The 22,062-nt window shown below is 38.7% G+C and overlaps 1 protein-coding gene across 21 annotated transcripts in view; it reads right to left on the reverse strand.

Annotated features, from left to right (window-relative positions):
- Window positions 1-22,062, reverse strand: part of LOC122871755 (inositol polyphosphate-4-phosphatase type I A-like) — a 63,710-nt gene that overhangs the window by 39,201 nt on the left and 2,447 nt on the right. For 18 of the 21 annotated variants that reach the window (XM_044187093.1, XM_044187090.1, XM_044187091.1 and 15 more), the window contains exon 2: window positions 10,382-10,472. The exons of 1 other annotated variant lie outside the window; for it this stretch is intronic. The gene's annotated coding sequence lies outside the window, so the exon portion shown is untranslated. Of the gene's footprint in view, window positions 1-10,381; window positions 10,473-16,993; window positions 17,105-20,225; window positions 20,248-22,062 lie in introns of those variants that run through there. 2 more of the 21 variants (XM_044187072.1, XM_044187071.1) reach the window with 2 other exon arrangements.

Consider the following 22,062-nt stretch of genomic DNA (forward strand, 5'->3'; position numbering starts at 1 on the left):
TACCATTTCAAGTGTTTCCAATGCAAGATATTTTGAAAGATGTCCATGTCCATGAACAAACTTGAGTCCTTGTCGAAGAATCTATACCTCTAAATAACTTTTGCTGAAAGGAAAATTCCTGGTAGATTATTTTGGAATGTGAACACTGAATTTCTACTGTTTAACCTTGTGATTGTTGACGAAAGATAAAATAGTTGCACCGTGATAACTTTCCAGAGTTGAAACGTTGTATTTGTGAGTGTTTTGGCGTGTTTTAAGCTTTTAAACACATTAATCTGTCACTCCAACTGGACCACTAACGCACTGTTTTAACGCAAGGTTGTTCGCAATTCCAGCTTAAACTCGAGGGAACTCATTCCTCATTCCTATCAAAACTGCAAACAAAATTGAAAGATTTAGACTGGAGTCTCGATCTCTGCAAGTAATGGAGTTATATCAAAAGACGCACCAACAGTAGAGATACAGAACCTCCTTGGCAGAAGTGACGACTGAAATGTAAATATGCAGAGGACACAGCATCAATCAGAGGATGAATAAGAGACAGAAACATGTGAAGACTGCAAAACCAGACGAGCAAGACAGCTAAATAACTAGACTTTCTTGAACAGGCAACATACCTGCCATATCTCTGGAGGGAGCATCGAGTTGTTTGTGCAGTTATTCAATATTCATGTAACAACATGAGCTTTGACAGCGGGGTCGGAGGCAAAGACAAGCAGACACGTACTCATCTGTGATTAGACGGAACTCCACAAATCATCAGGCTGTAGGGCCTTTTAGCTGAGCTGCCTGAGTGTTGTGCTGATGAGCAGAGACACTAGCAAGTAAATAGAAAAGAGTTGTGTATAAAGAAATCATAGGTCACTGTGTGTGTGTGTGTGTGTGTGTGTGTGTGCGCGAGAGAGAGAGAAAGGCATTACATTTAAAAAGGGTTTAGAGTTTAAGATTTGAATGAGGAAAAGAAATAGGTAAGCTAAAGTTAAAGGGAACAGTATTTCTTCAATGCTGTCACACAGACATCAGACATCTTTAACTCTTCAATTTTCAGACATGGAATACGTAACATTGCTGGACTCATCTATCTGTTAAAGTGACGGCTGTTGGTCATTCAGTCAGAGGAGAGTTTTACGTTAATGTTTCGTATGGCTTTATTCAGACATGGCTGGACATTTATTTAAATATATTTATATAAAAATGTTATGATAGGGAGGAAAACAAATTCTTCTGCATGTTTTATAAAGTCAGGATGTTAAGTTGGGACTCTTATTTAATTCCTATTAGCTCACATGCTTAATAAAGCGTTTTCCTGGATATTCATTTATAATTCCAACTACACACAGTTGGAATTTATGAAAATATAAGGAGAGGTTGATATTCTTTGTGGTTGTATTAGTTGTTTTAACTTCTTATGCTTTTAGTTTCTATAGACTGATCTGACTGTTTTTACAGTGTGTCATTGTTTATTAACTTGATTTTATTTTCTTTGTGCATAATAGAGAAAATGATTGAGATAATAAATATATTACAGTGATCTTAAGATGGAACAAGACGCATTTAATCTCTCTTTGTAAATGTTTAACCTTGTGCTGCTGCTTTACGTTAATCTGACGGAATTCAGTTCAGACTTGTACCACGTTCAAAGCAATACGGAAATGTTAAAGTAAGATGGCCGGCTTGACTTTAACATAAAAGTGACCAGGGTGCTTATTCAGACATGAGACCAACATGTTAAATTGCAATCAGATTAATGTCTGAAATGGGGCAACAGACCAATATACGCCCTATAATGTCTGCACATTTATGTGTGAACAAGTAGAATTACCTGTTTGAGTGTGTGAGTGTGTATGTATTCTACTCCAGCTCTGTCTAATCAGGTAAAAGGCTGGAAGACAGTTGATTTGCAAGCTGTACGAAGCATCCCTGTTGAGCCCTTAATAAACATGTTTGTCACGAAGTGTTTTACAGTGAACATGGGACGGCAAAAACCATTAACACAACCTGTGTATGTAGAAAAGCTACAGTTGTGTCTGTTTGAGTAGTTTCTGTGGAGCGTCAGCGGACCAAAGACTACACCAGTCAGGAAGGCTCCAGCTCTGTCTCACTACAGATTTATGAATCACATGATGCATGGACACACACACACACACACACACACACACACACACACACACACACACACACAAAGAGTGCAGATCAAAGACGACAGCTCTCGATCATCGTGGCTCTGGTTCCTCTAATGTTGATACATCACTAGTAAGTTCCCGCTAAAATATGACTCCTTGTGCCAAAACATGCAGACAGCAGAGAAGACGGTCTTCTAAATGTCATAGGTTCAAACCCACAGTTCTCATTTTAAAGCACCCTTGATCTTCCATGTTGAGTATACTAGTATACTCGTAATAACTAGTTGGTTTAGTCACTTGGATTTTGTGAAACTTGCAGTTACAGAGCCCCAGCGGGTCATATAGTAGTAACAGAATGGAAATAATGCACGGCACAGATAAAAAAAAACAATCAGCATGGATCTGGAGGATTCAGATTCTAAATCCCATTCATGGGAACAATAAAACTTCAAATATAAACCTCTGACCTTCAGAGTAAAAGGGGTGGGCGGTTAGAAAGTTTCAGAGGCCCTGCACACCCCAACAGGTGTTTATTATATGTAGTCATATAGCTATTCATGTTGATGGGAATTACTGTACTGTATTAATAAAAATGATAAAGGTGCCCTAACAAAGCTAATGGGAGATTCAGGGAGATGTCAAAATGTCCTAAAGAGATGTCTTATCAGTCAAAATAAGTTTTCAGTACTTCTGTTGCTGTATTACGTTACTTAAAATCTTTTCTTTTTTTTAAGTCTTGCATTAACATTTCCTTTGATCCAGATGCTCAGTTAAACAATATTTGCAAGTAGTTTAATTGGGTTAAAACATGTCAATGCACATGGATTTTGTCACAAATATCTTTAATGTTGTTCAGTTGGTCCACTACCTGGTCCAGACTGAAATGTCTCAACAACAATTAGATGGACTGTAATTAAGTTTTTGTACAGATATTCACAGTCCTAATGAATCAAAACAACTTTGGTGATCCCCTGACTTTTCATCTAGCGCCACCAACAACTACTGGATGGATTGTCATGAAATGTGGTACAAACCGTCTTGTTCCCCTCAGGATGATTTGTAATTAACTTTTCATCTGGTCCAAATTTAAACTTGTCCAATACTTTTGTTTATGAACAAAAACCTGCAAAACTAATGACATTCCCATCAGCCTCAGCTGCTTTCTGTTTAGTGCTAATTAGCAAGTGTTAGCATACTGCCACGTTAAACTAAGATGGTAAACATGGTAAACATTATACCTGCTAAACATCAGCATGTTAGCATTGTCATTGTGAGCATGTTAGCATGCTGACGTTAGCAATTACAGCCGCTAGCATGGCTTTCAGTCTTGTATTGAACATATGACCCCTGTGGGTACTCTGTAAACTGTTAAACTAAAAACGTCCTTTCTAGACCAGTCAATCACAACATGCACCATCTTAGCTGCCAACCAACACACCTGCAACATCACACACTGTGCTAATAGTACTGTGTAGTATATAGTATATAGTATCTGCTGCTTTCCACTAGGAATGTTTCTACCTTGTTCTGGTAGCTATTCAAATTTCCTCATAAGCAAACATGAATGTACTAAAGAAAATGACCAGACTTGATGCATCTGTATTTGTTCCCAAACAAAGAAGGAAATTTCCAGTCTCTCAGCCAGCTGGAGTCACATTTTCCACTCCCAAAGCCAAAAAACACCATGGTTTGAGAGGGCTTAAGACGAGCACTTGCTTCCAAGTTTCCTTATCAAAACTGGGTTTCTACACATCATTCATTTCCACTTCAACATCAACTTCCTGACTTTATTTAAGTTATTGGTCTGTATTTTGTCCGTCAACCTTTTCACAACACATTTTCCACACTTTTTTTTTTGGATACAATAAATGGGGAATTACAGTCTATACCTTATGTGTGCATTATGTACTATACTCAACAGAGCTGAAATCTATAAACCTTTATATATTTTCCTGCAAACCTTTAGAATTCACAACAAAACCATCAATTTTCTTCTACAGTTTTAATTCACCATGCATCCTGACAAAAACAACTCCGCCTCACATTCAGTACAAATCCCGTTGTGTATGACCTGCAACAGATGATAGATTTAACACCTCAAATCAATTAAGTAATTTGGCAGGCCTAGGAATTTACTATCTTGCCAAAATGGTCCAGTGATGCCAATGAGCAGCAAACATGAGGAAGTCTCACTGAATCCATGGCAGCACAGAAACTTTACTGAGGGGGAAAAGCTGCCTTATAAGGGAACTCCAGAATTAGCCTGGCATGTTAGTGAATATGTGTGTGTAGGTTTATGAGTCACATGAATTGGGGCGGGCGGGCGCACACACACACACACACACACACACACAGTATAGGCCAAGGTAAATCCAGGCCAGTGCTCCTGACACATAAAACCCAAATCCAGGGATTCACAAAGTCGATTTTGGCTTATTAAGGGAAGAAACAGGTCTAAAGATCCATTAACAAAAGCAATTACAGGGAGCTTTTAAGTACATTTGAAAAAATGTCACAACAAAAATCACTCTCTAAGTTTAAATTAATCAGAATCAGATTCTAAAGGATTCAGTCTATAATGTGTTTTATAATGCCCGAATACCTGAATTACTCGCTACCATAATATGGACAATTGCATTAAAAATAGGGGTAGCTTTCTTCTTATTTTACATATTGAGTTTAGAGCGAACAACAATGCAAGGGTCATTTGCTTGTTGGAGAGATCTAACAGGTGGCTTTTCGTCAAATCTGGCAGCACACGTCAAGTCTTTAGGCCGGATTTAACTTGCCTCAACTGGCCCTAGCAAGCAACCTCTTGTGGCCATGCAAGAAACAACTGTTGTTGTGGAAGTAGAAGTAGCATCTCAAAATTGCCAAGACGGGAGGTTGGGATCGTACAAAACTTCTGAATCTGGAATCTGGAGGTCATAGTACACGTCCTGTATCCTAGCAACAGTCAACATTGTTTTCTTTTAATCATGACCACAATCGTATTTTACACATTTTGCTATCCCTCTTATCCAGAGCGACTTTCAATGCAAGGGTCATATGCTTGTTCGAACTTCGACTTTTCATTTAATCTGGCTACACACCAGTCTTTAAACCAGATTTAACCTTCTTCACTTGATTCATGGAAAACACCAGCAAGAATAATGTGAATAATGACTATACTCCCTCAGAGGCAAAGGACAAAGTAGCAGTACATTGTTATAGTGCTGCAGAACCTTTAGGGAGGGGATCAGGGAGGATCTCTGGCACTGGAGGCCCATCCCTTGGTTTCTTTTAATCACAACCGCGGCCATTCCCATACTTTAACAATGTCATATAATTGCCTAAACATAAGGTGGCAGGTCAGAAAATGCTCATATGGGTTGGTAAAACAATCAAATTTCAAGGTCCAATTAGTAGCTGTTCTGGAGCCTTCGAAAGTATCGCACAGTCTTCTTCTGCAGATGGAGTTGCCCGGTTGTAATGGAGCCAACATGAACAAGAGGTGCTTAAAGAGTTCAGAAAATGTTTAATTTGAGGACCGTGTGATACTAGTGAAAGCTCCAGATAAGTTATTGAATGAAAAAAAAATTTCAAGGTCAAGAATAAACTTTTCATCTCATATGAGCTGAAGGTCATGACGAAGGACTTGTTTAGGTTGGAGGACTTGTTGGAAAGGTTGCTTTTTCAATTCATCAGTCTAGAGATTTTCAAACAAGATTTATATTGGCAGGGCAAATCTGCAGTGTGTTGTGAAATCAGATATTTAAAGACAAGTAGCCATTAATAGCACACAAGAAGGAAATCTTGACAAGACAAGATGAAAGTTCATTAAATGTACCTGACACCACAACTCAGGAGGAAGTTACAACCTGGTTTAAGCTTTTAAACTCATTAATGTTTACCTTACAGACTGTGCTCATCTTCTCTGCTTGTGTATATTTTATGTGTAAATGTATGTGGGTGTGTTTGAAGCTTCTGTCTTAGATTCAAGACAGACTGGGAGAAAGAGAGACAGAGTGCAGGAGAGTGAGAGTCTAGGTTGACCATACATGGTGAAACCCCATTTTACAGCTTCCTCTTTGCCAAGAGGCCTTTCACACACGGAAGACAAGGCATCACACCGCACGTTTTGTGTGTGACTATATATATATATGTGTGTGTGTGTGTGTGTGTGTGTGTGTGTGTGTTTGTGTGTCCAACGGTCACATCTCCTCGGAGACAGGGCGACAAGTTCTTCTACATTTGGTCCTTCCTTGACGCATTTCACACAATGTCCAACAGCAGAAGGACAACTCCAAAACAAAATAAAACTATCATAAGTTTATTTATCAACCAAGGACACAGCAGATGGTGACTGACTAAAGATGATAGCTGATCTTAAAAAAGTTGCTTCTCAGTACTTTATGTGTTGAAAAGTATGATATAAAACATTGGAATTACTACAATTGTTACTCAACTTTGGTGTTATACGTTTGGTTTTTAACGACATGCTACTGAGGTCCAGCAGACTGCAGATTCTCAGTGTATACAAATAGCACAGCAGTCAGTTTCAGCGAGAAAAGAAACTCATCACTTATAGGGTCTGATGATTATTATCTTGATTATTTAATTAATTGTTTGGTCTAGTAAAATCATAAAACAGTGAAAAATGTCCATCCCAGTTTCCCAGAGTCCAAAGTGATGTCTTCAAATGTCTTGTTTTGTCCCACCAACAGTCCAAAAGCCAAACATATTCAGTTTACAATCATATAAAACAGAGAAAAAGCAGAAAATCCTGACATTGGAGCAGTGACTGAAACAATTATTTGATTATCAAAACAGCTCTTTCAGCTCTTGTCTGGTAACATCTGCCAATTATAAATAGATTATTGACTATGATAGCATATGGTTTCTCACCAGTATCTTCCGGAGACATTTGCATAGCTGTTTCTGTGTGATGGAAAGTGAACATACAATTTGTTTTTTTTTGTTTTTTTTTGAGTTTCCAACATGCCTCTCGACGGGAAGTTGGATCAATCAGCTTGTTTGACGCACAAGGAGAGACTGCAGGATTTATAGAAGCACAAGTTTGTTTTTTTCTTGCATTCTCTTCACTATCTATATGATCTTTGGTCCTGACTCACCATCAAAAGGAAGCAAAGATCTATCTCGGGAGTAGAAATATGAGGTTTCTTCTTGAGATCAATACAACAGGCCTTCTTCTTTTTCAACTTCAGTAGAGGGCTGGTGCTTTCCTCTAATGTTTAAGAAAGTCTCATGAGGGCTTTTTACAATGAAAACCAATTTATTTCTGTTCTAACTTGCCTTCTTTTCTACAATACAACACTAAATTTAATTGTAATTATAAGAAGTACAGTATGGTAGTATTTGACTTAAAAAGAGTTAAAATGCAAAGCTCTGGTCTGAAGTAGCAAGTTTCCATCACACAGCCTAGTCATGATAAATCTACAGTGAATTATAGTCTGACCGAGATCCAGCAGTGCTAAGTTTAATGCCTTTGGATAGTTACAGCTCACAGCCTGTAATAGACAGAAACAATTGTTTAATTTATGTAAAATCTCATCTCATTTGTATTAGAATATATTATATATTTTCTAATTAATTGTGTTGCTTTGGTAAGTGAGACAATAGAGGAAATAATTGGTAGTCTCCAACACTAGTGGGATAATGTATTGAACAAGTTTCTGTAGGCTACCAGTTCTTCAATATTTCTCTCTTTACTGGTACCAACACTGGCTAAAAGGCCCTTCAACCTTAACAACAAAACAGGTTGTTGAACAGGTGTGAACAATTGTCTTCCAAAACACCTATGACTGATACAAAAATGATTCTTGTGAGCATTTTCTGATATAGTTGTAGTCAGGTTAAAGGTCCAGTGTGTAACATTTAGGAGAAGCTATTGGCAGAAATGGTATATAATATTTATAATCTATCTTTTCATTAGTGTATAATCACCTGAAAATAGGAATTGTTGTGTTAATAAGCCGTTTTTATATACATAAGGAGCAGGTCCCCTTCCACGGACACCGCCATGTTGAACCGCCATGTTTCAACAGTAGCCCAGAACTGACAAATTAATCACTGGGTCTAGATTGGGCCTTTCGGGATTTTCACAAGTTTCGCTGCCACCATCGTTTCTCCTACATGCTTGGAACAGGAGGCTGATCCAAGCGGTATTCAAATGGTTGAAAACTGCAATTTCAATGCTAGATGCCACGAAATCCTACATACTGGACCTTTAAGTGTGGGTAACAAAAACAACTTGGATAACATTACAGAAAGATTTTTAAAAAAGACCAGCGTGCAGAGTGTTTTTGGGAAACAGCAGTCTAGGTCACAGTTGGATGCTTTGTTGACGTATCCATCCACCCAAAACTCGACAACATTACGCTACTTTCATAACTGCTTCACAGAGACGACAGTCATCATTAACGCTTGTCAGGAAAACATGACCAAACAACCAATGTTTATTTCTGTTAAGGACAGTGCTATATTGGCAGGTATCCAGCTAACGCAGGTTTACTGGAGAATTTTCTGTATACTAAAAGTTGAACAAGACCTATGTTGGAACACAACACAGAGCAAACCATCTTGATTTTTGGCCTTTTTTCACCATTTAACACCCACTGTTCTGTGCGCAGGATGCTACACTATATAGAACTTTCAAGAACTGCTTACATAAATATAAACCTGTAATACTTTATATGTGGTCAATTTTGAAAGAGTAATGTGATAGAAAATTACTGTATATGTACATGGCCTGTTGACTAACTCAGAAGGGTCAGGGTGAGAGTGGTTCCAGGCTGTCCAGATAGAAAGATTATAAACCTTGGGGTGTCTCAATTTCTCGAGACATGCTTGTTTTGAGTAACTGGTTCTGATGTGATTTTGGTGTTTAAAGGGGAAGACAAGATAGCTCAGAGGAGTCATGCACGCCCCTCTTTGTGACCTAGTTTTCATGGGTATGACTAGACTGGTGGAATGATTTTTTGTCAAGCAAAAACCTATGTAACCACTGCTGTGTAGAGGACGCTCCTGTAAAAGTCCAGGTACAACTGAAACTGGATATTAAAGGATTAATGGATTCAACGAAGCTACATCGCATCAATCCATGATCCTCAGGGTAGTGGTCTATCCCTTAATGTAGTTCAGTACAGACTAAGACTACTATAAGCTAAAAGTTCTGCACACAAATCAGTATTTGAGACAGTGCACTTAGTACAAAGCGCTTGTCTGTCCATAACAACAAATCACTGCCTCTGCTATGCTCAGACTGACATGTAAAACGTGATGAGACTGCACAGCAGCTGCCTGACTTCTCTGTCCTTTATCTTGGGTTTCACTGCCAGTTGAGAGGAACCTTTGATGACATGACCATGAAAATGTTATCATCATTCTTGTCTATCTGGTTACAAAATAGAGAAATGATTCATCAAAAACAAACAGTATCTGATTACATTATTGATAAGTTCTCTCTCTGACGGGTCCAAGTTTCAGTTATGAGCAATACCAGTTCAAGCCAATAATACCATGTAGAACGAATTTACTGTCATCGTTAGTTTCAAAATGATCCTATGCGGTGAGTTCTTTACCTGCATCCAGTAGTTTATGTTTACAATCCAGTTTGTTTGTTAGTTAGCAGAATAGTTCTAAAACTTTTGATTAGTCTTTTGGTGCAGATCCAGATTTTTTGATAGATTAGATAAATGAAGGAAACAAATCTGGCTGATGAGAATTTAAAAAATCCAAATACTTTTTCTTTTATTAAACTTATACATTCATAGGAATTATTCAGCCTTGATAGAGTGACCCACAAGTGTTTCCTGGTTCAACTTGTTTCCAATTCTATCCACTGTTGAAGGACTTTTGCAGAAATAAGGATCTGTATCGAGTAACAAACCACATAAAAAAGTTAATTTGTATTCATGCTCAACTGACATTTTCACTTGTATTTGGGAAAATAGGAATTTAGGACTCATGCTAACATATTTTAATCATTGTAAACTGTGTATTTACTCTGTGTATCCTTTGGTTTTTGGACTTTTGGTCGGACAAAACAAGGCATATGAAGACGTCACATTAAGATCCGGGCATTTTTCACTATTTTCAAATGTTTTATAAACCAAACAATTAGTCAGTTAATAATAACTTAGAAAATATTTGGCAGATTAATCCATAATGAAAATAATGGTTAGTTGCAGCCCTAGTAATATGATATTCTGAGGGTGTTAAGGGGTGTAAGTTTGTGGGCTTCTATATCTACTCACAGTCTATTGATGGGATGAAGGAGAAGAGGGAGTAAGCTGATCTAGGTTCAGTGAGGATGATCTTCCTGACGGGGCAGCAGAAGTTCACAATCTGCAAAGACATGAAACAGCAGGTTTTACATTTAAAAAAAGATACAACTCTTATGTCTGCATATTGTATACAAGAATTGTCAGTTCCAGATTTTAGATTTCCACCAAAAGTTAATACGGTCTTCTACAATTCATTACAAGCTTGTTTTTGTTTGTTTGTCCACATAAGTTTATCTTTGTAAGACTAAAATGGGACATGAGATGTATCTTTGCACAGCCTAGACACTTTTTTGTCTATTATGTCAACACTGCATGTCCAGTCAGCATTTGCTGAGCGGTCATTATTTCTCACCTTCTACCACAGCTACCTAAACTAAAGAATAAAAACGACAGAGAAGTTAGTCAAAAACTGATTTGCCCCCATGTTGCTCGATTGAGCCAATAATAGAGATGATCCCTGTGTGTGTGTGGACCCTGTATTAGAATAAAGCATGAATAATTTCTTTAGAGGGACGGAGCAGCTGTAGCCCTTTCACATGAAAATGAGCATCGCCCACAACCTCAAACACACACACACACACACACACACACACACACAGAGCTATATTGAGTTTCTCCCCCTCACTCTCAGCCATGTCACTCTCACCACATCACCAGCTATTTCTCTCAAGTTTATTCGAGTTACATTACACTGCTTCTAAAAAAGACTCATAATTTAACAAAAAATAACCAACAACAGTTTCCACTGAAGCCCTGCAAATATCCGCGACCTTGCATCACTAAACCAGAAAAATATTCTGAAAAGTATTTCAGTAAAGTATTTCTAATTCAGTTAAACTGAAAACCCTCAAATGACACAAGTTGGGATGTTAATTTAGAGGTGATTTTTTCCCCGATATTTGCTGTAAATTGAACAACTTCTTCGACTCTCCCTTTCTGGAATATGCCTCTAAATATACTGTAGAGCCGGGCAATAAATCAATATTGTGATTGAATTCAGTTATTATAATATCGAGATATCAATCTTTTTCAGGTCTTTAAGGCTCTGTTACATTTAAGTGATGTAAATGTTACGACTGTATTTCAGAATCAGAATCAGAAATACTTTATTGATCCCCGAGGGGAAACTCTTTCGTTACAGCTGCTCACTGTCACGTCAGTGCACACAGGAATAGAAGTACTAAGCAAATCAAAATATAATACACTATAATACATCTAAGATAAATAAATGCTAAATAAATAATAAAGCTAAGTGTGTGTTATAGCTCATGTTACAGATCAATATATTTTCAAAGTGCTTTCTAAAGTACTAATATAATGATCCCCATATTATATCAATATATACTGATAAAAGGTATATGGTTTAAAATATCACAATATTTGAGTTTCTTAGTATGGTTACAGTGATTGAAGATTTTATCCCCATCGATTAGATAAAAACTTCTTTTGCAGTATATGTCATTTTATATCATGATATTGATATACTGTATATTGTTATATCAACCAATTAAGATATTTTGTTACTCTAGCTAACATCATTAGCATGTTTTGTAATTTGAGGTATATCGAGTTGTTTTTGAGAAATGTATTTAAATCTTTCTATTTATATTGTTGGCATTCTGAACAAAAACCATATTCCATACTAATAATAATTAATCTAAATGTGGGTCATATATTAACAAGCTAACATTAGCTTTGTCAGTTATTTAAGTTAGCTACATAACAGTTACACCTGGCAGTTAGTGGGTGTAAATATTTAGTAAGAGGTAATCTCTATGTAAAAACTAGTTTGTGAGGTGCAACCGTAGTGAGACATAACTGTGTAATGTTCCAGTATAAGCAAGACAAACTGAGATACTGTACAGCAGGGCTATTCAACTTCAATAGCAAGTGGGCCAAAAAGGAAAATCACTGGGGGTTCATGGGCCACACAGAATACTTTGTCCATTAATGTCTACAAATAACTCTTACACGAGTGCAGTATAATGTTAATAGATATACTGATACTTTATCTGCTAACAAAATAAAATTATTTGGCACAATGTGTTCCAGAGCTCAACTGCAAAAAATAAACGTTTCACCAAACGGTTGACAGTGCCGGATAGTACAAAAGGAGAGTATAAACCTCGCTTAGTCTGTGTGGGAAACTGCTTCTTGCTCAAGTTAGCATCACTTCCTTCTGTTGTTTCAGGAAGTGTCTTAAAAGAGTCGATCTGGCTGACAACAGTAACCATCAGTCTGCTTTTGTCTGGGTTGTACGAACACCTGGCTGCACATAATAATGTCTAGCTGCTTCATTGCCACAGTGATTGCAAAGAACTAACAATACCCTATGTGTACTTTGAGCTACACATCTCTACAGCAAGTGCATACACTAGCATTAAAAAAAGGAAGGAAGATCACCCACAACCTCCCTGGTCCCCTTTAAGAGTTTGTATATGTGTCAGAATTGCACAGCCACCTGAAACCCGCTCAAAATGTCCCCACTCTCAAAGTCTGAAACTGAAATTGGTCCTCACAAAGATAGACATACAAGACCAACACACACACACACACACCACTGAGTTCCCCAATGAAAATAAACTCCACCTTACGCAGGCTGAAATCACTTTCAGTCTTGGTTAAGTGATATAATTTAAATGGTTTACAATACAAATCATATTGTTTTGAAGATTATCTAGTATAATGAGACATTACCTAGATACTAGCAGCATAATTATCTAAGTTTTGTATAGATAATGTTAACTTGATAACTTGAAATAGGTGAAACTGCATAGGAAAAAAGTCAAATTAATCAACCAGTTGGTGGACTTGCAACAATGCCTGTGAAAGGCCACTAAACACAACACTGAGTCAAGATACGGGTCTCTCTTTGACTGGCTCTGAGGAAAAACTGCAAGTACCAGTTCCCACAATATGAAGGAAGTAATCAATGAAGACTTGCTGACATAAAACAAAAGGTTTAAGCCGCTGGTTCACCAAGACTGAATTATGAAAACGCAAGTAACCAACTCTCTACTTGTCTCATTTTGGAACTACGGAAGCAAAACAAGTTTCCCTTTTGATAAAGTCAAAGATGTCTCTGCTCTCGTCCCTTTGACTTCTACCTTCCAAGACAAATTTCTACAAACACTCATCCTGTGTTTTCAGACAATAAGGACAGTTAGTCTTCGATGCCTCTATGGTAGATAAAACATGATAAACTGCCCTCTACCATGGTCCAATGTGCAAGTAAACATGGTCAAGTGCCCTCCAGGGTGCCCATCCAGGGGAGAAAACATGATGAAGTGCACTAATGGTGCCCTTAATCAGAAATACTTTATGGAGAAAAATGGAGAAAACACAATGTAGGGCCCTCTGGGGGGCCCTGGATGCTAGAAAAGGCTTTGGAACTGTTCCACCATAAATGCATCACGACTTTCTGCACGCTGGTGTCCTTTTTATTTTTTTTGCCCCTGCCCTTCAGATGCTAACCATTGCTAATTAGCACTAAACACCAAGCACAGCCAAAACTGATTCGTTTTCCAGATATTTGGTCATAACGACAAGTTAAAAATTTTGACCTGATGGCAGCGCAAGATGAAAAGTCAGCTTCATCAAGTCAGCTTTGGGATCACCAAATTTCTTACAATTCATCCTTAGGGAACCATGAATGTCTGTACAAAACTTCATGCCAGTCCAATTGCTGTTGAGATACTTCAGGCTGGACGAAAGTGGTCAGACCAACCGACAGACCAACACTGCCATCCATAGAGCCACGTCGCCAATGTGTCTAAAAATGGGGACTTTACAGGCTTTCAATCAAGTAGCCTAATACTAATGATATCTGCTGTATTTACAAGGTATTCTTACTTGAGTCAAACCAATTTTAGAAACAAGTAAAAAATTAAGTTATTGAACCCAAATGGCAGTGTTGTTTTTCCTTTTCAGAAAAATTATTTTATGGCTACATGAGTTGGCAAATTTAGTTTGTTCTTGTACAAGGAGAAAACACTACCAAACAGATCCACATGACCATGACCTCATCTGGTCTGAGGAGATGTATGCATCAGTCATTGAATCATCAGCATGTTGAACAAAAAAAACCCACAATGTGACTCAGACCAGTAAGTCACCTCGACGAGTTCACATAGGCTCATTAGAAAGAACAGGACAGGTTTCTCCCTAATTGCTTTAAATAGCTATTTTACTGTAGGAATCTGGTGTTTTGCTTTACGGCAAGAGCAAAAGTTTCTGGTGGAAGATCGTAGAAAAAGAGAGGGCGATAGCAAAATTTCCATCCAAAATGTTTGTCCTCCTCAGTTTGAAATGCTACTCGTAACACGTCAAAAAAGACTATTTTAAGTCCACTCAGAAATGCTATTATATCAAATTATTTAGAAAAGGGTGTCTGTCTCATTCTGGACTGTAAATGTATTTACAAAAATGAAGCTTTTAAGAATGAAAGCAGTCAAACATGCAGGTCTGTTTCATGTCTCTGTTCCTGGTTTTGCATGAGAGGACAGTGATTGAGTCTCCAGCCATCTGTGCCACATTGAGGCCGTTTGCCAGGACGGACATTTGTCTGCCTCATTTGTCAGAGGCATCGCGTTTAACATCACAGGGCTTCAGGGTGTTCTCACTACAAAAAGAGACGTGCTGAAAAACTAAACAAAAACAGTATGTGTCACAAGTACACACACACAAACGTGCACGTGCTTATTTAATTATTGAACATGTTACTGCTCCGATCTGGCTAAACTTCTCTACATTAATGGGGAAATATACAAATCTCTTTTATTATTTATATTATCCCAGTATAATCTAGCCGTTACACCCACATCTACTTTGGCAAACTGACCAGTTGGTGTGACAAAGCTTTTTTTGTGCACTTGCAGTCCAGCTGGATTTCTCTTTGGTCTTTGGTTTACATTTGCATTTCACACTGTAAACATTTATCTGAACCAAGTTTGTGCAGTGAGTGTAGAAGTGCGAACAAAAATGAAGGAGGTCAAGGGTCAGAGGTTATAGCATCTTCATCACAGATGCAGAGGCGGGCCACTTCACATTAAAAATGCATGCACTTTTATGACCTCGAGGGGGGGAAGCAGAGGAGCTACTTCACACAGCAAGTACCATATATTTCATGTCTTTTTAGTAGTCATCCTTTAACTAAATGTATTGTTCAAATACGGTTCTGAATTTTCAGAATATAAACCAGCAACCACTTAATCACACACATTAGCATCCGCCTACATCCGTCCAATACAAAACTACCCATTAATATCAACGGAGAATAAAAGAGCAGACAGAAAAGAGAAGGAAAAAGAAGGCATGTGTTAACAGAAAAGGCAGTCAGATCTTACGAAACATGCTCCAGCCAGCGTTTACGAGACAGCGATACAGTCTTTTTCCATCTGAGGGGAATCAGTGGTTGAGCGAGCAGAGTAGTATAGGCCACAACCACAACTTGGTTTAAGTCCTCTCCCGAGTATAACTGTCAAAAGGTTAGGATCAATACCTGTGTCGCACACATTTGTAATTAATTCAGTTCAACTATATTTATATAGCGCTGATTCATAACAGAAGTCATCTCATTGCACTCTCCTATAGAGCGGGTCTAGACCGTACTCTTTATAATATTAATTACAGAGGCCCAACAAAACCCACCATGAGCATTAACAACCCCCTTCCAAAAATCCTCCTGCTGACTAAATTCTAGAGCTGACACGATTAGTCGATTGATCATTTAAGTCATTTTTCGAGCAAAAAAATCAAAATTTTCATTAGTTCAAGCGTCTAAATTGTGATGATCTGCTGCTTTTCTTTAATTATGTGATAGTAAACTGAGTACACAGTGTTTGGGTTTTGGATCACTTTGGGCTTTAGGTAGCCTACTCGCGACTTTTCTGAAATTTTATAGACCGTGCGATTAATCAACTGATCGAGAAAACAATAGGCAGGGTAATCGAGCTCTGCTAAATTCAGCATGAGATGAGATGCATCAGGATCTGGGTGGCTTACCTCTTCAGCCAAACAAGTAGAAATATATCATGATAGAGAGTTTGGGGAATGGGATTACTTCTGTATCAGACAGGCTATCACTGCTCACAGTTTGTACCATAGCAACATGTATTTCTACTCATCTCACAGTCTCCAAGCTTATGTCCTCCTTCTCTCCCTGCCTGCCTGTCCTGTTGGAAAAAATGACAGCATTTTAATCAAAAATGAGGCAGCTTTGTGAAAACCACAATGTACCTGCCTGTACACGGACACTGTACACCGCAGTAAAACAGGTGCCTTTACCTAGTGCTGAAACTGTGCTACAGCAGTGACTGTTTTAGTGAAACCATCCTTCACCTATGCTGTCTCAGTACATTATCGTTTCGCAATTATTTGCAGCAGAAGTGCAGCAAGGGATTCTACGATTGGTTAAAAGACAACCAATTAGCATACAGCATGATTGTGCATTTTCTCCCAAATGCCCAAACGCGGCTCGGATGTCAATCTCAAGACAGAAAAACCAGCGTCACAGTCCAAATCTGGGTGATGATGGTCAAAAATGCCGGCCAAACAGATGGCAGCCTGAGTTTACACACATACCCGAGGACGTCTGCTCCGCTCTGCCTGCTGCCGACGGATGTAAACAAACTCACGCTGCAGACGCCGTCACGAGGCAAAGAGACTGCAGCTGCCTCCAGCTCTCTCTCTGTCTCTGTCTCTCACCCCTCCCCTATCTCCCCCCAGCTCTCTCTCAACTCTCTCTCTCTCTGTCTCTCACCCCTCCCCTATCTCCCCCAACTCTCTCTCTCTCTGTCTCTCACCACTCCCCTATCTCCCCCCAGCTCTCTCTCTCTCTCTCTGTCTCACCCCTCCTCTATCTCCCCCCAGCTCTCTCTCTCTCTCTCTGTCTCTCACCACTCCCCTATCTCCCCCCAGCTCTCTCTCTCTCTCTGTCTCACCCCTCCTCTATCTCCCCCAGCTCTCTCTCTCTCTCTCTGTCTCTCACCACTCCCCTATCTCCCCCATCTCTCTCTCTCTCTGTCTCTCACCCCTCCCCTATCTCCCCCCAGCTCTCTCTCTGTCTCTCACCCCTCCTCTATCTCCCCCAACTCTCTCTCTCTCTGTCTCTCACCCCTCCCCTATCTCCCCCAACTCTCTCTCTCTCTGTCTCTCACCACTCCCCTATCTCCCCCAACTCTCTCTCTCTCTGTCTCTCACCCCTCCTCTATCTCCCCCAACTCTCTCTCTCTCTGTCTCTCACCACTCCCCTATCTCCCCCAGCTCTCTCTCTCTCTCTCTCTGTCTCTCACACCCTCCCCTATCTCCCCCAGCTCTCTCTCTCTCTCTCTCTCTGTCTCTCACCCCTCCCCTATCTCCCCCAACTCTCTCTCTCTCTGTCTCTCACCCCTCCCCTATCTCCCCAACTCTCTCTCTCTCTGTCTCTCACCCCTCCCCTATCTCCCCCAGCTCTCTCTCTCTCTCTCTGTCTCTCACCCTCCCCTATCTCCCCCAACTCTCTCTCTCTCTCTCTGTCTCACCCCTCCCCTATCTCCCCAACTCTCTCTCTCTCTCTCTCACCCCTCCCCTATCTCCCCCAACTCTCTCTCTCTCTCTCTCTCTCTCTCTCTCTCTCTCTCTCTCTCTCTCTCTCTCTCTCTCCAAACATTCAAGTCAATTAACTCTTTTTCTGCCTGGTCTGCAGCAAAAACAGCATCATCATTATTATTAAGAGATTATGTTTCTGTTATTTAGCCTTCCCTCACGGGATGGACAAAATAATAGAAACACCTGTCAGTATAGCGCAGTACAATTCCAACAGCCAACAGCATCACAAACTGCAGCCTCCAAGATGATCATGCAGTTGAATCAACACCTCTCAACAAAAACTGAACATTACAACCTGCGTGAAGGTTGGATTTATTGCAGGACTGTTGTATTAGACTGCATTAGTTTTAGATTTAACAAAAGATGTTAAATGTCTAAACATGAGCAAACGTGCCAGATCTTTGCCGAAGACAAAATACTCCAAAACTGGCAAAATATTGATATAAATCAGGAAGTACCTAATCAAAGAATCAGTAAACGAGACTACAAATCTGACTTGACATTTGATGCCAGCTTTCAGTATTTAACAGTTTGATGCTTGGTGCTACGGACAAGTTTCTGTCAATACTAATTAAGTATTAGCCTAAGTATTAACGTTTGATACCCAGCTCTTCCAATAGCTAATATTTTTTCAAACAATATTCTATTGCTATATAGACAACTTTGCACTTTACTTATGAGGATTATCTTGATGTTTGTCATCAACATTTTCATCAAGAGTAACAACATAACATTCACATTGCTTGTTTTATCCAACTATTCAATTAATCATAAAGAAAAGCACGAAATCCTCACATTTGATGAATCTGTGAATGCAAACTGAAATGATTATCAAATTAGTTGCCCATTCATTTTTTTGTCAAGCAACTAACCAATTAATCAACTAATCGTTTGAGCTCATCCACAATATTTTGATCACCAAAACGTTATAGATAACAGCTTTAAAGCTGCATCGAAGCAACATAAATCATTTTTGTTTTTACAGGAGTAAAATGCTTCATACAACAGATATTTTTCGCAGTGGAGATGGCTCGCACACAGAAACGTTATGGAGACAGGTTTCACTCTTCTTTTAGATGCATCTCCATTTTCCCCCAATGTTCATCAATAATTAATTCGACTGTTCCAACGAGAGCGTCAGCAGACCAGCGTGTCCATGTACCGTTAGTCAGACCAGCTCACCTGAATACAATGTACACTTCAGCGAGGTGTGTGTATCTGTGCGAGACACTAAAAAGAAAATGAGTTGTACATGAAAGTGCATGAAGTGTGTGTGTGTGTGTGTGTGTGTGTGTGTGTGTGTTTGCATATGGGCTCACAATTTACAAGGCGAGAGGGACAAATGAAAATGTCTAGAGATGTTTTGCAACATAAAAGAATGGAGCAGAGAGATTCTGAGAAAGGGAGTGTCTTCTGTTAATATGAAGTTGCCACTTGGACTTAAAGGAGAAACTACAAAGAATGGTTTGACTCCTATCTTCCTAATTGTATTTCTTCTTCTCAGATTAGTTTTTTTGAACAAATAAATGAGAAAAACATTTGTTTCCCATTTTTTCCCCCAACTGTGAATCGGCAAATCATCAAACATTTTTGGTATAAATAATAATGAAATTAATGTTGAAATAAAAGAGGGAAAAAAACTAAATTAGTAATGCTCCCTGTTTTTACAATATGTTCAAGTCATGTTGCTTTTTTTTTTTCAAGGATTTAACTCTTGAATTTCTCATCATGCTTTTACTTAGAGCTGCAACGATTATTCGAATAATCGATCAAAAAATCTGCAAAACTTTTGATTACGGATTTAGTAATTTCTTAAAAAACTGGCAAAAGTTCACTGTTTTCAGCTTCTCAAATGTGATTATTTCCTGGTTTACTTACTCTTCTATGATAGTGAACAGAATATCTTTGGGTCTTTGACTAGTGGTTGACAAAATAAGACAATAATCTAGTAGATAATCATTAGTTGCAGTCCTGTTCATTTATTTAATTCTGTAATTAATTGATAGTTTTACTTATTTGTTCTTATATCTGTTGTTAGGGGAACGATCGGTTGTCTTTATCATGTATGTACTATAACTTTATGCTCACATATGTATGTATATTTTATGTGTTTCTGGCTACATATCTGCATTTTCATTCATTCATTCATCTGTATTGTTTTGTAACATACTTTCTGAGTAAGTCCACCCATTTTGGTGAAGAAGATGACAGCTCATTACCGACCCACCTGAATCTCATTGTGTCAGCTGCGTGCCTCTCTTCCTCCATCTTTTAAAACCAGACGGGCAATAAGACAACAGCAGCAGCAACAACAACGGCTAACAGCTGCCGTCGCACACGTGCTCGCTGCATATATGTCGTATGACGAGAGCGAGAAAGGCAGATACAGAGGAAGACACAGATGAGGATGAATCAACAGGCTTCTGCTCCTCGACCCTCTTGAGCTGAGTGGGAGAGTTTGATGAGTCACACCCCACACACACACACACACACACACACACACACACACACACACACAAAGATATGCAACAGTATCAATGGCCTGTTTTACTAAATTATGCGACAAAAAAAATAAAAAAAGTTCCACCTCCCATCTGAAACCTGTTTAATGAAGCTAATTAACTCAAGTCGCTGGAGATGAAGCAATCAGCTGATTAATCGAATGACAGAAAATCACTCTGCAACTAATCGATTAATCGCTTCAAGCTAAAATGCCAAACATTTTTTGGTTACACCTACTAAAAAGTGAAAATTTGCTGATTTTCTGTGTCATAAATGTAAATGAACTGAATATATATATGTTTTAGATTCTTGGTTGGACAAAACACATTTTATAGACAAGCCGATTAATCAATTAATCTAGAAACTAAACGGCAAATTAATCGATAAAGAAAGTAACTGTCGCATACAGAAGTCACCATAACTGCCTAATTTGCATTGATGCTCATGCAATGACATCCCAACTAATGTTAGATTTTCACACAGACACCTTAGAGATGCAACTAACGAGTATTTTGTAATTATCTATCAATCTGTTGACTTTTATGAAAGGTCAGAAAATAGTGAAAAATGCTCATCGCAGTTTCCTAGAGCTCAAGATGAGACAAGTTGCTTGTTGTGTCCAAATAACAGTCCAACCACCCAAATATATTCAATTTACAATCAAATAAAAAAAGAAAAGGAGTAGAAAATTTGAGAAGCTGGAACCAGCTAATGTTTGCTTAACAAAAATGACTTAAATGGCTAACTGAAATCAAAACTAATCAGTTAATTGTTGTCATGCTTCCAGTAAATGTCTAGACGGGGACAAAACAACTGGAAAATTACTGTGGAAATTAGTAATTATATGGAAAGGAACCCCAAACGCTGTGTGTACATGCTACGCTAGCCCACAAGAACACTGTGACACCTTGATAATATTATAAAAAGCCTTTTAAACATTCCCAGCATCTCTCAGTGCCAGTTCCCATCAAATCTGTTCTGGGATCTGGTTACGAACATCATTCTATGCCTTTAGACTGTAAACCAACTGATCTGAGCCAAGAAAAGACTGAGAAAGTGACAAGCAATGATTTATGTGGACGTGCAGGAGGAAATGGAAATAGTGGGGTTTTCCGGGACTACAGGGAGTACAAAACACACACAGAAAAAGTGCAGATGGATGCTGCAAAGCAAAGATGCAGATGGATTTAGGGCAAAAACATGGGAATTCAGCGGTATCAAAATAAGTGACTGCCATGTCTGAGGCAATGGTGAGACACTGATCCAATGTTTCTGAATTGAAAGTACGGATAGAGGGAGCCCTACACACATAGCTGCCATAAGTATGGTATAATCCCTTAACCAGTGGCAGCTGAGCCACATCCAGTCAATTTCAGCAAACATCCCAGTATGATTTAATGCAAAAAAGCGAATGTATCAAAAAAGAATTCATATGTTGCAGTTAAATATTTAACAATTATTTTATTCCAACATAAAATAAAGCAGTAAGTAACCCCTTGACAAACACATCAGGACATCTTATTTTGCCCACACAGGCGAATTCAGTATAATATAAAACATGT

This window comes from Siniperca chuatsi, linkage group LG24, assembly GCF_020085105.1.
Source record: "Siniperca chuatsi isolate FFG_IHB_CAS linkage group LG24, ASM2008510v1, whole genome shotgun sequence".
NCBI classification, from domain to species: Eukaryota; Metazoa; Chordata; class Actinopteri; order Centrarchiformes; family Sinipercidae; genus Siniperca; species Siniperca chuatsi.